The sequence below is a fragment of the Meriones unguiculatus genome, chromosome 11 (genome assembly GCF_030254825.1).
Source record: "Meriones unguiculatus strain TT.TT164.6M chromosome 11, Bangor_MerUng_6.1, whole genome shotgun sequence".
Classification (NCBI taxonomy): Eukaryota; Metazoa; Chordata; class Mammalia; order Rodentia; family Muridae; genus Meriones; species Meriones unguiculatus.
The window spans coordinates 25,409,941-25,422,604 of record NC_083359.1 but is presented as its reverse complement, the minus strand read 5'-3'; positions in this window follow the sequence as shown (position 1 = coordinate 25,422,604).

Sequence of the window (12,664 nt, the reverse complement as noted above, 5' to 3'; positions counted from 1 at the left end):
TGAATATTTCCTTGTCTAGAAAGCCGGTAAGTACTTATAATATAGCTAGAGATAAGTGGAGAGAGATTAATGCAATACTGCTTTAACTATATTTCTTTTACATTGTTGCTTAAATAGTGATATTACAGAGCCGAGATTAGGGGACAATTTTCAGAAGTCGGTTCTCTTTTTTTACCACGTGGGGAGCAGGGATCAAACACGGGTCGTTAGGGTTAAGAACAAGGTCCTTTATCTGCTGGCCCTGCTTTCTTTCATATTTATTATGTTTGCTGACAGTCCCCCCCACACACCCTCTTGCCCTTCTGCTTCTGTGTTCAGAGCTGGAGATGCTGCTGAGAAAACCAAGAATGCTTTTCTGTGAATAGCCTAATCCTAGGAAAAAAAACCACATCCACCTCTACCGACCTGCACAGACCTGCACCAGAGCTTGAACTAGGGTAGGATGAGCTGTGCCGGTAAAAGACACTTCGGATTAGTGTGAGAGAATGTAAAACGACTCACTAATAACATTTGAGCTGGTCATCTGTTAAAAATCATATCTTATTAATATCAAGTGAAAGTATTTTAACCTCTATTTCACCTTCCTGTACAAGAAAATTCTAAGTAAATACCATCCTTTTAGATGGTATTCATCTAGGCCCATGTGTTGGTAGCGTTATGTCTGTTATTTTTAGTTTCTTCTTTGGGGATCTGTAGAATCTTCAGGTATTACTTGAAATTATAGAGATAGGACTGGAGACATGGCTCAGTGGCTAGGAGTGTTACCGCTCTCGAGCGGACCTGACCGTGCACATGAGGCAAGCAGGGACACAAACATAAATGCAAATAAAAATACATAATTTTCAAATGATGACGACACTCCCTGGAGCTGTCATCCATGGAGAAGATGCTGTGCCCTGCCAAAAAGCGCACAAATTAAAAACATTTTCCAATCAGTGATGATTCAAAAACCCATGCCCACCTCCAAATGAGTGTTCAATTAAACTCAATTGAGCAGAGATTGTGCCCTTACCTTGAATCCCTACATAATGAAGTACAACCTATTTTAGAATTTTTTTTTCAAACAAATAGCCGAGTCTCAGCCAACAACAATACCCAAGCTTCAGACTATCACAGACTGCCAGACCATCAGACTGTACCCAAATAAGGCCAAGGTCCAGATACAGGGAGCCAAGCTCCTCTACCCTCCCCCACCCCCTTTCCTGTCCTTAAAGTTTTCCTGTCCTAGCTGACAGATAGTCACTGAAAGTCGCTAGTGCAGGCTGCCAGGCTGCTGAAGTGTTCTTCAGGATCAACTAGCATCTATCAAACTTAATACATCTCAAGTTTCAGCAGCACCCATACACTCCAAGGGACAGAGAGCCTGGGAAAAAAATGGCAGCAGTGGTGACAGTAGAATTAACAAATACATTGATGTACCTTGATTTTAAGCCTTGGCCCCATATATCTCAGGGCTGGTGTCATAGGAAACCCAATGCATGATGCAAAACCCACTGCATGATGGGCTTTGACATTCCTAGATGACTCTGTGGAGTTCACACTATGGTCTTCTTTAAAGGAGATTTCGGTTTTCTAGACCCTTGTCTATAAAACAGGAGAACCAAGCTGCTTGGGACAGGCATGGATCAGCCTGCTTTGTAGGGTGATGTTTGAAACAAATTGTACAGATCTAATCATACAGAAATGTTATTGTATTGAAGAGGTTAGAATTTAGAACATGCTTGGCTGATTCTGCAACTTTGCTTAATTACTGCAGATTCTAATGAGCAGAAAAGAATCCACCTCTGATAGTATAGGCAGTCGGCAGTTTATGCCAAAAGACTTGATGATCTGAGAAGCCATGGTACAAAGGAGGAAGTGAAAACTCAAGTGGATTTAATACGATTATTACATACATATTACCAGGGGGGCTGGAGAAGTGGGGCATAGGGTCATGTGTTCAATGCACAAGCCTGAGGGCCTGAGTTCAAATCCCAGCCAGCCTGACACAAACAGTGGAAAACAACAGAGACCCTGCTTCAAACAAGGTCGAAGGCAGGGGTTAATACTTGGTTGTCCTCTGACTTACACAAGCTCCCCATGGCATGTGTGTGCCTAGACACACACACACACACACACACACACACGCACACACAACCACAAAAGTCTTAGCACATTTCAGGGGGAAAAATGTAATGCTTTAAAAGGATTCTTTCTTTGTGTAATTACGTTTTGAAATTTAAACCAGAGTAATTCCAATTTCACTAGGTAAGAAAACTATTAACTCCTAACTCTCCGTAGGTAAACATACATGCACAAAAAGTAAATCTATGAGTTTGTGTTTCAGCCTAAGAGTCACAAGAAGAAATCATTTTACTTCTAAATAGTAGAAAGAGTAGTCAAAATAGAAAAATCCTTATATTTAACTTTATACTTTCAATTACAAATTGAAACTATCGTGAAGTTCTACAATTTAAACTCAAAGCTACACTTTAAGATTAATTTTCAGTGTGTGTGTATGTGTGTGTGTATGTGTGTGTGTGTGTGTGTGTGTGTGTGTGTGTGTGTGTGTGCAAATAGATGCCTGTATGTATGTACAATGTTCCCAGAGGCCCGAAGAGGGCATTGGATCCCCTGGAGCTGGAGTTACAGGAAGTTGGGAGGCACCCAATGTGGGTGCTGACAGTTGAAATCTGGTCTCCTGGAGGAACAGTATATGCTGTTAACTGCTGAGACATCTCCCCAGCACTTAGTAAAATCATTGTAGCAAATAAATAAATAACAGCAGACATTAATTGATGGACATACTTGGGACATACACGTAGAAAATGAGCAATTCTTCAAGGGAAGAAAAATCCCTTAGATGTATGTCTTAGTCCCTTTCAGAATTGTGTCACAGAATACCATAGTAGTTCATAATGAACAGGAACTTGTCTTATTATCATGAAGATCAGAAAGCCCAAAAGCAAATAGCTACATCTGCCAAGGACCCTCCTGTGGTATCATAACTCGGAGGAAAGCATCACCTGGAAGGCAAGCAAGAGGGTCCTGAACTGGCTTTTATTATTTATTTATTTTTGAACTGGCTTTTATAATGAACCAACTTTCTCAAGAAAAGTGCTAGTCAGCCCATGAAGGCAGAGACTTTGAGACCAAGTCTCCTCTCACAGGTACCTTCTTCTCCTCATCTTCATAGGATTTGGTATTTACTTTTCAAATGCCAGGCTTTGACAGACATGTTTTAACCGTAGCAACATGGTGAAAGTATCATCAGTTGTATGTATGAGGGTAGGGGGAAGATGTGTTATTTTTTCGACATGATGGCCAATCACAGTGCTTGAAACAAGGGCAAAGTTAATTGCAGGTGTCAGGCTAGTGCCTTCCCCACGGATAAGCATTTCATGTGACTTCTTTTATTTGGCGGTACAGACGTTAGAACTAAGGGTCTCCCTGTACCCACCACTGAACTACACCAGCTCTTCCAGGTCATCCTGCTTCCTGTAAAGAGAGGGTGACATCTGGCATATCTGCTCCTTACTCACACCGGCAGCTTCTATTCTGTTCTCAGAATTTCTGTTATCTATTGTTAGTCCATTCAGCTCATAACTAAGTCTGGTGACACATCTGTGATCCCAACATTCTTGCAGCTCATCCACATGGCAAGTTTGAGCCCAGCCTGGGCTACTTTGAGACCCTGTTTTCCGAAGAAAAAGGGAAAAGTCTAAATATAATTTTTATGCTAAAGAGGCTTATTTGGAAGAGGCTACCTACATACATGCATACATATATATATGTGTGTGTGTGTGTATGTATATATATATATATATATATATATATACATATATGCATACAGTATAGATACTCTGTGTTAGGTCCCTACTTGGGACATACCCTGCCTTCTACCTAGGGGCGGGGCTTCCCCTCTCCCAGAGGCCCTTCACTAAATAATCCAGACATTTTGGATCCTCCTGCCCTTTTTGCCCTTGACCTTCTCACCCTCTCTCTGTCCTTCTTATCCGCCATCCCCCTCTATCCCTCCTCTGCTCTCCTCTCTGTCTCTTTCTGTGTCTCTCCTCCTCTTTCTCCCCGTTTCTCTCTGCGCATGCTTCTCCCCTCTCTCTCCCACCCTATCCTGCACTGCCCCTAATGAATCTGCATTTATATAATAAAGCTTCACTTCTTCATTAGCTCATTCCAGTAATTTTAATCAATCACTCTGGTCTCCAACAATCAAATCTTAGGGTTACTGTGTCCTCAATTCCATTACTAATGAATGGGAAGTACTGTTTGTGGTGGACAAGTAATTTTTTAAATGTCAAACAATTTTTTTTTCCTTTCTGGTGTGTGTGTCTATGTTTGCTTTTGTGTATCATAGTCCTTCATTTTCACCCCTATTCAGTCATTCATTGCCTATAGACAGGGATTGGTAAAGCAAAGAGAGAACAATATATCTGATTATTGACGCTCCACTGAATTTGAGTATATGCTGTAATTCAAGCAAGGCTTTCCAGAAGTTCCTCTTTAACAACAAGATTAAGTTCCAGTACTGAAGGACAGAGAATACAGGAAGAAAAGTGAGGCTGGCAGGGAAACTGGAAAGAACACTGTTAATCAGTGTTGTGACTTGACTGTAAAACATCCCCAAAGGCTCATGTGTCCCAACACTTGATCTCCAGCTGATGGTACTGTTTGGGACAATGGTGGATCCTTTAGGGGGAGGGCTTTGTTGGAGGAAGTGGGTCACTGGGGGTGAGCCTTACCCCACTTCCTGTTCGGTCTCTGCCTCTGTAGAGGCGATGTGGCCGGCCAGCCTTCTGCTCCTGCCATCATTTTTTCATGTCTGTTATCATGTCTTCCTACATGTTACACTCCACCCCTTTGTGATTAGAAGCCAAAGAAACCCTTTCTTTGTTAGGTTGTTCTGTCACATCAACAAGGAAGTCTCTAAGATAGCCAGCCTACTGTGACAAATGCCCACGATTACTATAAGGAAGAAGGATTTTTTTGGCTCATAATTTCTGGAGATTTCTGTCTGTGATTGATTGGCCAAGTTGGTTTTGAGTCTGTAGTGGGCAGCATCAGGCTATGCTGCTTTGCAGTACATAGCAAATTATCCACGTTATGTCCAAGAGCAGAAATTTCTCATCATCTCCTTTGGACCGTAGATTCCAAATGACCAAAAGTCTCCCTTAGAAGAGGCCCCCTTAGATTTGGTCCTATCCCTTAAGCTTTCCATCGTCCTGTGGTGCTACTCTGAAGAACAAACCTTCAGCACTTGGGTTTTTAGGGGACGGTGGGATCCAAACAGCAGCAAATCTCTATCATAATGTGTCAAATGGAGCTGTGAGGTTGCTCAGTGGGTGAAGTGCCTGCTGTGTGAGCATGCAGACCTGAGTCCAGATCTCTGGGGCCAATTCCAAACCTAGGCATAGTGTCTTGTAACTTCAGCACAGAAGGAGCAAGAGACAGGTACTTCCTGAAACTCACTGGCCAACCTCGCCAAATCCATAAACTGTAGATTTGATGAGAGCTCCTGCCTCAATGTATAATTTGAAGCTGTTGCTGCAGCCAGAACAGGGACAGCAGTGGCTTTCAGCCTCCATGGCTAAAAGCTTTGTTTTATAGAGAATGACAATTAATGCAGAGACCTGCGGGTGCTCGAGGTGCTGAGAATAAACACATAGCCCTAACCAGGACAACCCCCCCTCAGGGGGTCAGCCTGGTGATCCAGAATGTCCAATTAATTGAAGCTTGGACTCCTGACCTTGGAAACTATGAGGTAATAAACAGGTGGTGCTCAAATCATGAGTGTGTGCTAGGCTGTTATGTGGTGTGCAAGCTAGTTTTATGTCTATTTGATGGAAGCTGGAGTTTATCTGAGAGGAGAAAACCTGAGTTAAGAAAAATGCCTCCATAAGAACTAGCTGTAGGGAGGCAAGCCTGGGAGGCATTTTCTCTTTTAGTGATTGATGAGGGAGGACCCACCCTATTGTGGGTGGAGCCATCCCTGGGCTGGTGGTCCTGGGTTCTATAAGAAAGCAGCCTAAGCAAGCCACAGGGAGTAAGCCAGCAAGCAGCACTCCTCTGTGTGGCTTTTGCATCAGCTCCTGCTTCCAGGGTTACGCCCTGCCCTCCTGTTCAGAGTCACTACTTTTGAGACTGTTTTAGGTTCCAGCTGAACTGAGTATACAACTCAGCTGAGTCCCCCAGATCTCTCATACAGAAGGGTCTTCTCTGGCTTGATTTGCACGGCAGACGGCATTATCTTCTCGTGGACACAGAGCTGTCTGGGAGGAAAATGACCACGTGGGTTCATCATGGGCACATGTAAGACGTGAAACTCCTAAGGGACATGTGACTCTCCATACACTAGCCACACACACAGAGGAGCTGGTGTGGTGGTTCCCTGGCGACCTGGGTGGCGGCAGCACGGCTGCATTTCGCTTTCCACTTGCTGCTAGGTGGCATCAGTTCTAACACCTTCCATCATCCTAGGAGCCAGACGGGCAGCCATGTAGTCTCCAGCTCCCAGAACTCTCTGGGAGCATCACTGTAAGAGAAATATCAGGGCGTTTCAATATAGCTCTGTGCCGGTCTACTCTTCTTTTTGGGAAGCATTTGTGAATGACGTGAATCAATTTACAGTAACACTAAAAGCAGACAGTACTTAAGAACTGGGCAAAAATATCCATCCTGCATTACAGAGATCAAAAACTGTAGTAATACACCCTTTGCTTCACTACCCAGAATTCGCAAATTTCTTCTTTTATAATAAGTCATCCTGAAATTATTTTTTTATTTCAATATATCTCTTCGTGAAGGTAAACTGAAAAACTGGGTGTGGGGGGGCAGGAATGCATGCTGTTCTAAATTTGATCACTGGGGCTCACATGGTAAAAGGAGAGAACAAATACTCAAAGGTTATCCTCTGTACTCCACATGTGTACACACACACACACACACACACACACACACACACACACACACACAGGGGAGGCTGAGACAGGAGGATGGCAAGTTCAGTGCCAGCCTGAGCTACACAGTGACAGCCTGTCTCAAACAGAAAAAAGAAAACTCTTGTCAGCTCCTTTTCCCGTTAACATAATCTCACAGCTGACAAGAAACAATTTAAAGAGGACAGTTTTATATGGGTGAGTAGTTCTTACAGATTCAGCCCATCCTGACGGGCAGGGGTAGTGGGAGGATTATGAGCTGGCTGGCCCCAGAGCATTAGCAGACAGAAGAAGAAGAAGGAAGAGGAGAAGGAGGAGGAGGAGGAGGAGGAGGAGGAGGAGGAGGAGGAGGAGGAGGAGGAGGAGGAGGAGGAGAAGGAGAAGGAGAAGGAGAAGGAGAAGGAGAAGGAGAAGGAGAAGGAGAAGGAGAAGGAGAAGGAGAAGGAGAAGGAGAAGGAGAAGGAGAAGGAGAAGGAGAAGGAGAAGGAGAAGGAGAAGGAGAAGGAGAAGGAGAAGAGGGACAGAAGGTTGGTAGAGCTGAGGAATCTCAAGGCCTGACCTATCTCCTCCTATAGCGCCCCCTCAAGGCCTCTCCATCTGAGAACCAAGAGGACACAACGCACATTCATTTCACATCAAACGACAACAAAAATTGTCCTAATATTAACTGGATAGGTTCACTAAAACAGTAATGCACATTTTTTTAACAATGAGCTGGCAAAGGGATAATCAAAGAATGATTGTGAGTTACAGAGATACCTCAGCAATTAACAGCATTTACTGCTCTTGCAAAGGACCCAGGTTCAGTTCCAAACACCCACACGGAGACTCATAATTATCCTTAACTACAGTTCCAGGGGCATGCATACATATATTCATACATATATATATACATACATGCATACATATGTGCGTACATATTTGCAAACACTCATACACACAAAATAAATACAAGTAAATCTTTTAAAAAAAGAAATATTTATAATCTACATTCTTTTAAAAATGTTATAATTTCTTTAATTTACACACTGCACTATTTTTTCCCTTTTTTAAAAGTTTTAACATTTAAACTTATTTTTTTATAATCACTTAGACTGAAATTTCATAAATCTTATAGTAGTTTATGTCCTGCAGGATCTGACTGTAATGAAGGACCTTTGAGTCTGTTTGTAAGAGGTAAGCACTAGGGAGATCACCTGGAGGATTGAGAGTTAGCAGTGCAATTGAGCCAGGATTAGGGAACACACTTCAGCTTTCATTACAGTCTATTGAGGAAGCAAGAGTAAAACCCATGAGAAAGAAACATGCAAAACGCTGTGGGAACTGACCACTTGTTTCTCAGCTGCTTATACATAAAACACCTAGAGAGGAACATTCTGGGAGCAACATTTTTATGGGGAGAAGTAACAGGGAACTTCTTCCTGAGTGTGCTTTGTCACGTGATGCAAAGGCCCTATCTGCCCATGTTGGCTACTCAACTCTGGACAGAGATGCTAGAAGTCACAGATGGCTTTTCATTGTGGGAAAATGGGCTTTTACATCTAGCTTGGGTCCACTGAGCTTTCTGCTCTTCACATTGGATCTCTTACAGAGTGAGAAACTTGGGAGAGTAATATTTCCCATGCACATACGCAGCCGCTTGCTCCTGGAGCTCAGCATTTTGTTCCCACTGGATACTTGGTACCTAGGCCCGCCATGATAGTGCAATAGTAGTTAAAAAGAAATAAATAATAGAACGAAGAGATGCACTTTTCTCTCATTGCACTGAAAGGCTTTCATATGAGTACCACCTGTAGACCCTTGACTGGTCCTGGCCTTTTATCTCTTAAAAAAAAAGAAAATGCAGCCTTTTTAAAAAATGGTACTATTGACCAAGCCCAAAGTCAAGGAGTCCACACCTGACTTAAACCCCAGTTTGGTCATGAACTTTCTAGCTTTCAGATATGTTCTCTACACAAGACCCGAAATAATTTTTTTTAATTTTTAAAATTTATATTTAAAATTTTTTTCATACAATATACTTTGGTCATATTCTTTTCCCTCCCCCAACTCCTTCCAGCTCCTCTTACCAGGCCAATTTCATATTCTTCTTTCCTCTCTCTCAAAAGAAAAAAAAAAAAAAAAGAAAATCAAAACAGACAAAGAAACAAAAACCAGAACCGGTCAAACAAAAACATCAAAACAAAACAGAAAGCACCCCCTAAAAAACATGGAGTCTGTTTTGTGTTCAACAACTGCTTGCGGGCATGGGGACTGCCCCCAGAGCATGATTGATACACCCAGTGACACTCCTCTAGAGAAAGCTGCTTTCCCCTTTCCCAGTAGGTATCAATTGCAAATAGCTTCTTGGTTAGGGCTGGGACCCTGTGTTCCCTTCCCGTCTCAGTGCTGGGATTCGGTCTGGTTTGAACTGTGCAGCTTTTGTGCATAGGATGTGCACATGAGAAAAGGTGTCTGCAGAGGCCAGAGGCTTTGGGTCTCCTGGAGCTGGAGTTACAGGAAGTTATGAGTCACCCAAAGTAGATGGTGGGAAATGAACACAAGTCCTTTGCAAGAGCAATACATGCTCTTAAGGGCTATGCCATCTTGCCAGGCTTCGGAATGATTTTTAAAAATCAGGTAATTAATAACAAATAACAGTTTGAAAATATTCCAAGAGTCACTGAATCACACTTTAAATGGGGAGATTTCTAGTGCAGAAATCCCATCCCAGTAAGACTGTAATACAGGAACAAACAAAAGACACTGTCATTCCCACACTTACGTCTTACAATGGACCCTCCTGCGTCCCTTGGTGCTTACCAGGCTGCTTACCATAACCTGCAGAACTGCACCTTTTCTGTGGACTTATTTACCTCCCCCACCACGCTTGTCCTACTAGACCCTAAATCTGACGATTTGATCCTGCCTGCAGCTTTGTCACCTCTTCCCTTTGTAATCTTCTCCATAGATCCTGAATAATACCTCTTACTCAGATCTCTGTCCAAATGCCATCGCTGTGCCTGGAAGATAGTGTCTTGGATCCCCGGAAGATGCATTTGGTGGAAGCTTGGTCCTCCGTAGGTCGGTGTTGACAAGTGGGGCCTGTAACAGCTGGGAAAGTCCTCAGGTCTGTTGGTGGTGTGCTCTCGGAAGGTGTTACCGGAAACCACACTCTCTGACTTCCTGCTTTGGCAGCGTGAGCTCTTCTAGCATAGTCCTATCACTGTTGCCCGCAACAGTATAACAGAACCAGGAAGACCTCTCCATGAAGGTCTTCTGTCTGGATTTCCCGACTCTTAAACTGTGAGTTAAATAAACCTCTTAACAAATGGCCCTTCTCGGGGACCTAGTTTCACTCTGTTGCTGGGATTAACCATCCTGACAAAAAGCAATTTTAAGGAAGAAGGGATTTACTTGGTCACTATTCCAGGCTGTAGCTCATCATTGTGGGGAAATCAATACAGGATCATGAAGCAGCTGGTCACATCCACAGTGGTGAGCAGAGAGAATGAACACGCATGCCCACTCATGCTCAGACCTCCACCCTTTCCCTCCTCCACTTAACCAGTCCACGACTGATCCCAGGGAGTGGTGTCACCCATCGTGGGTCTTCCCACATCAATCAGCAGAAAGCTAGACAACCCAACTCACACAAGGCCACGCACCAACCTGATCAGGACAATCCCTCACTGAGACTCTTCCTGACTGTATCAAGTTGACAAATTAAAACTACAGGGCTGGAGAGATGGCTCGGAGATACAGTGCACATACTGGCTCTTGCAGAGGACTCAAATTCCTAACACCCATGTCAGGCAGATCACAACTGCCTGTAAATCCAATTCTTCCAAGGAATTCAATGCTCTTTTCTGGCTTCCTCAGGCATCTGCGCTCTGGTACACTGCCACGGACTGGCCCAGTCGGGCTCCCGGCATCCGAGGGAGAACAAGGCTTTGGACTGGAAGACACGGTTTCTGCGATCAATTGACAGACAGAGACACCTTGATGGTTTTGGTTCTGCTGCACTTTACTGAAATTAAGCTAGTATTTTTATAATGATTTCACAAAAGGCACCTTAAAGTTGGCATACTTCCCAGAACATTTAGACTTTTACCAAGAATACAAAGTTTACATTTTAACTCAAAATGCAGTCAAACATAAAGCAGTGCCCACAAGAAATCTTGGCCTAAAAACTTTTTGATCAGAGCAAACAAAGAAAAAGAAACCTCAAATGCAGTTTCATTATTGCTAACCAGTGAAGAGGAAAGTCAGGAGCTAAGTCAGATACCTGCCAAAATCTTTCTCTGTATCAAAATCTAACTACACCTTTGTTAACCATCCTCCCATATGTCCTGCTTAAGATTTACGATCTTCCCTAAAAACAAGACACTAAAGGAAGGGGTAAACTCATGCCAGCTGTACTTCTCATGCTATTTTTTCTTAAGAAGGAGCCTATTATTTTTTTACTATTTTTAATGCCTATTAATACTAAATCTAATTCATTACTTTTCTTAAACTTATTCCTTTTACATTTTATTTTTATTAAAGCCTTTAATAATCTACTAATAATAAATTTCTTTATAAAATTAGTTGTGCTGTTTCAGGAGTCACAGAGAAAGATCAAAGAATTCAAAATTCCATTCCCAAGACCTCGCCCAAAAAGCACAAAAATCTCAAAATACGTCTCTTTTCCAAGTGAGATGAATCTGCCAGGGACCTTCCAGTGAGCAAATTTCCAAAGAAAGCATGTCTCCCGCCCTGTAGCACATGCTACTATGGCGACACTGGCGTGGGTGTGGCAGTACACCACACACATGCACACACACACACACACACACTAATTAAAATGTAATACAGTTTAAACCTCTTAGAAAATGGAGGTAATATTTGCAAGTTATATGCCTAATCAATTTCTTTCCTTTTAAAAATACACTCTTGGTGATGAGAATTCCAAGAATGATCCAGCTTGGCTGGGGATGTAGGTCAGGGGTAAAGAGTGGCCCACAGTTCCACAGCACTGAAAAAAAATATAAAGCATGCCACAGCTCAGTAACTGACAAGTGGCTTGAAAAACCCATTATAACATCTGACGTACACAAGAGTCTTTGCTCAAGCCTCTTGAGCCTATGTTGCCCCATTTGATCTGGGGCAAAGCAGAACAGTTTTCCTGTTGGTACTCTGTAAGGAGGAAAGCAAGTGCAGAGCTGAGGTCATTTGCCCAAGGACCTCCGGCTGGTAACAAGGGATCCCTCCCTGACTAAACACTAGCACTTCCTTCTCAACTCCTTAGAGGAGAAACCACAGCCTGCGTCCTTACAGATGATGCCACAAGAAGTAACAGCAGCCTGAAGCGTGGGAACCAGGGGAGACTCGGATTCAGTTAGAAACTGGTCACCTTAGTTGGGATACGGCGCAGTGGTTAAAGCACTTGCTGTCCAATCGTGAGGACCCAAGTTCAGATCCCCAGCCTTACACAATGCCTTGTGAGCATAGAGACCTGCCTCTAATTCCAGTGGTCTGCAGGCAGCAGCAGGATCCTCAGAGAAATTCACTAGCCAGACTAGCCTATGTCTAGGAGCTGAGTTCAACTGAGAGACATACAGTTTCTGAATAACGTATACACACGCACACGTGCACACACACACACACACACAAGAGAGAGAGAGAGAGATGCAAACAAGCATGGACACCATAAGCACATATGGAAAAGAAAATTGCATATCTCTAAGGGTGTACGTACTTTCTGAAAAGTC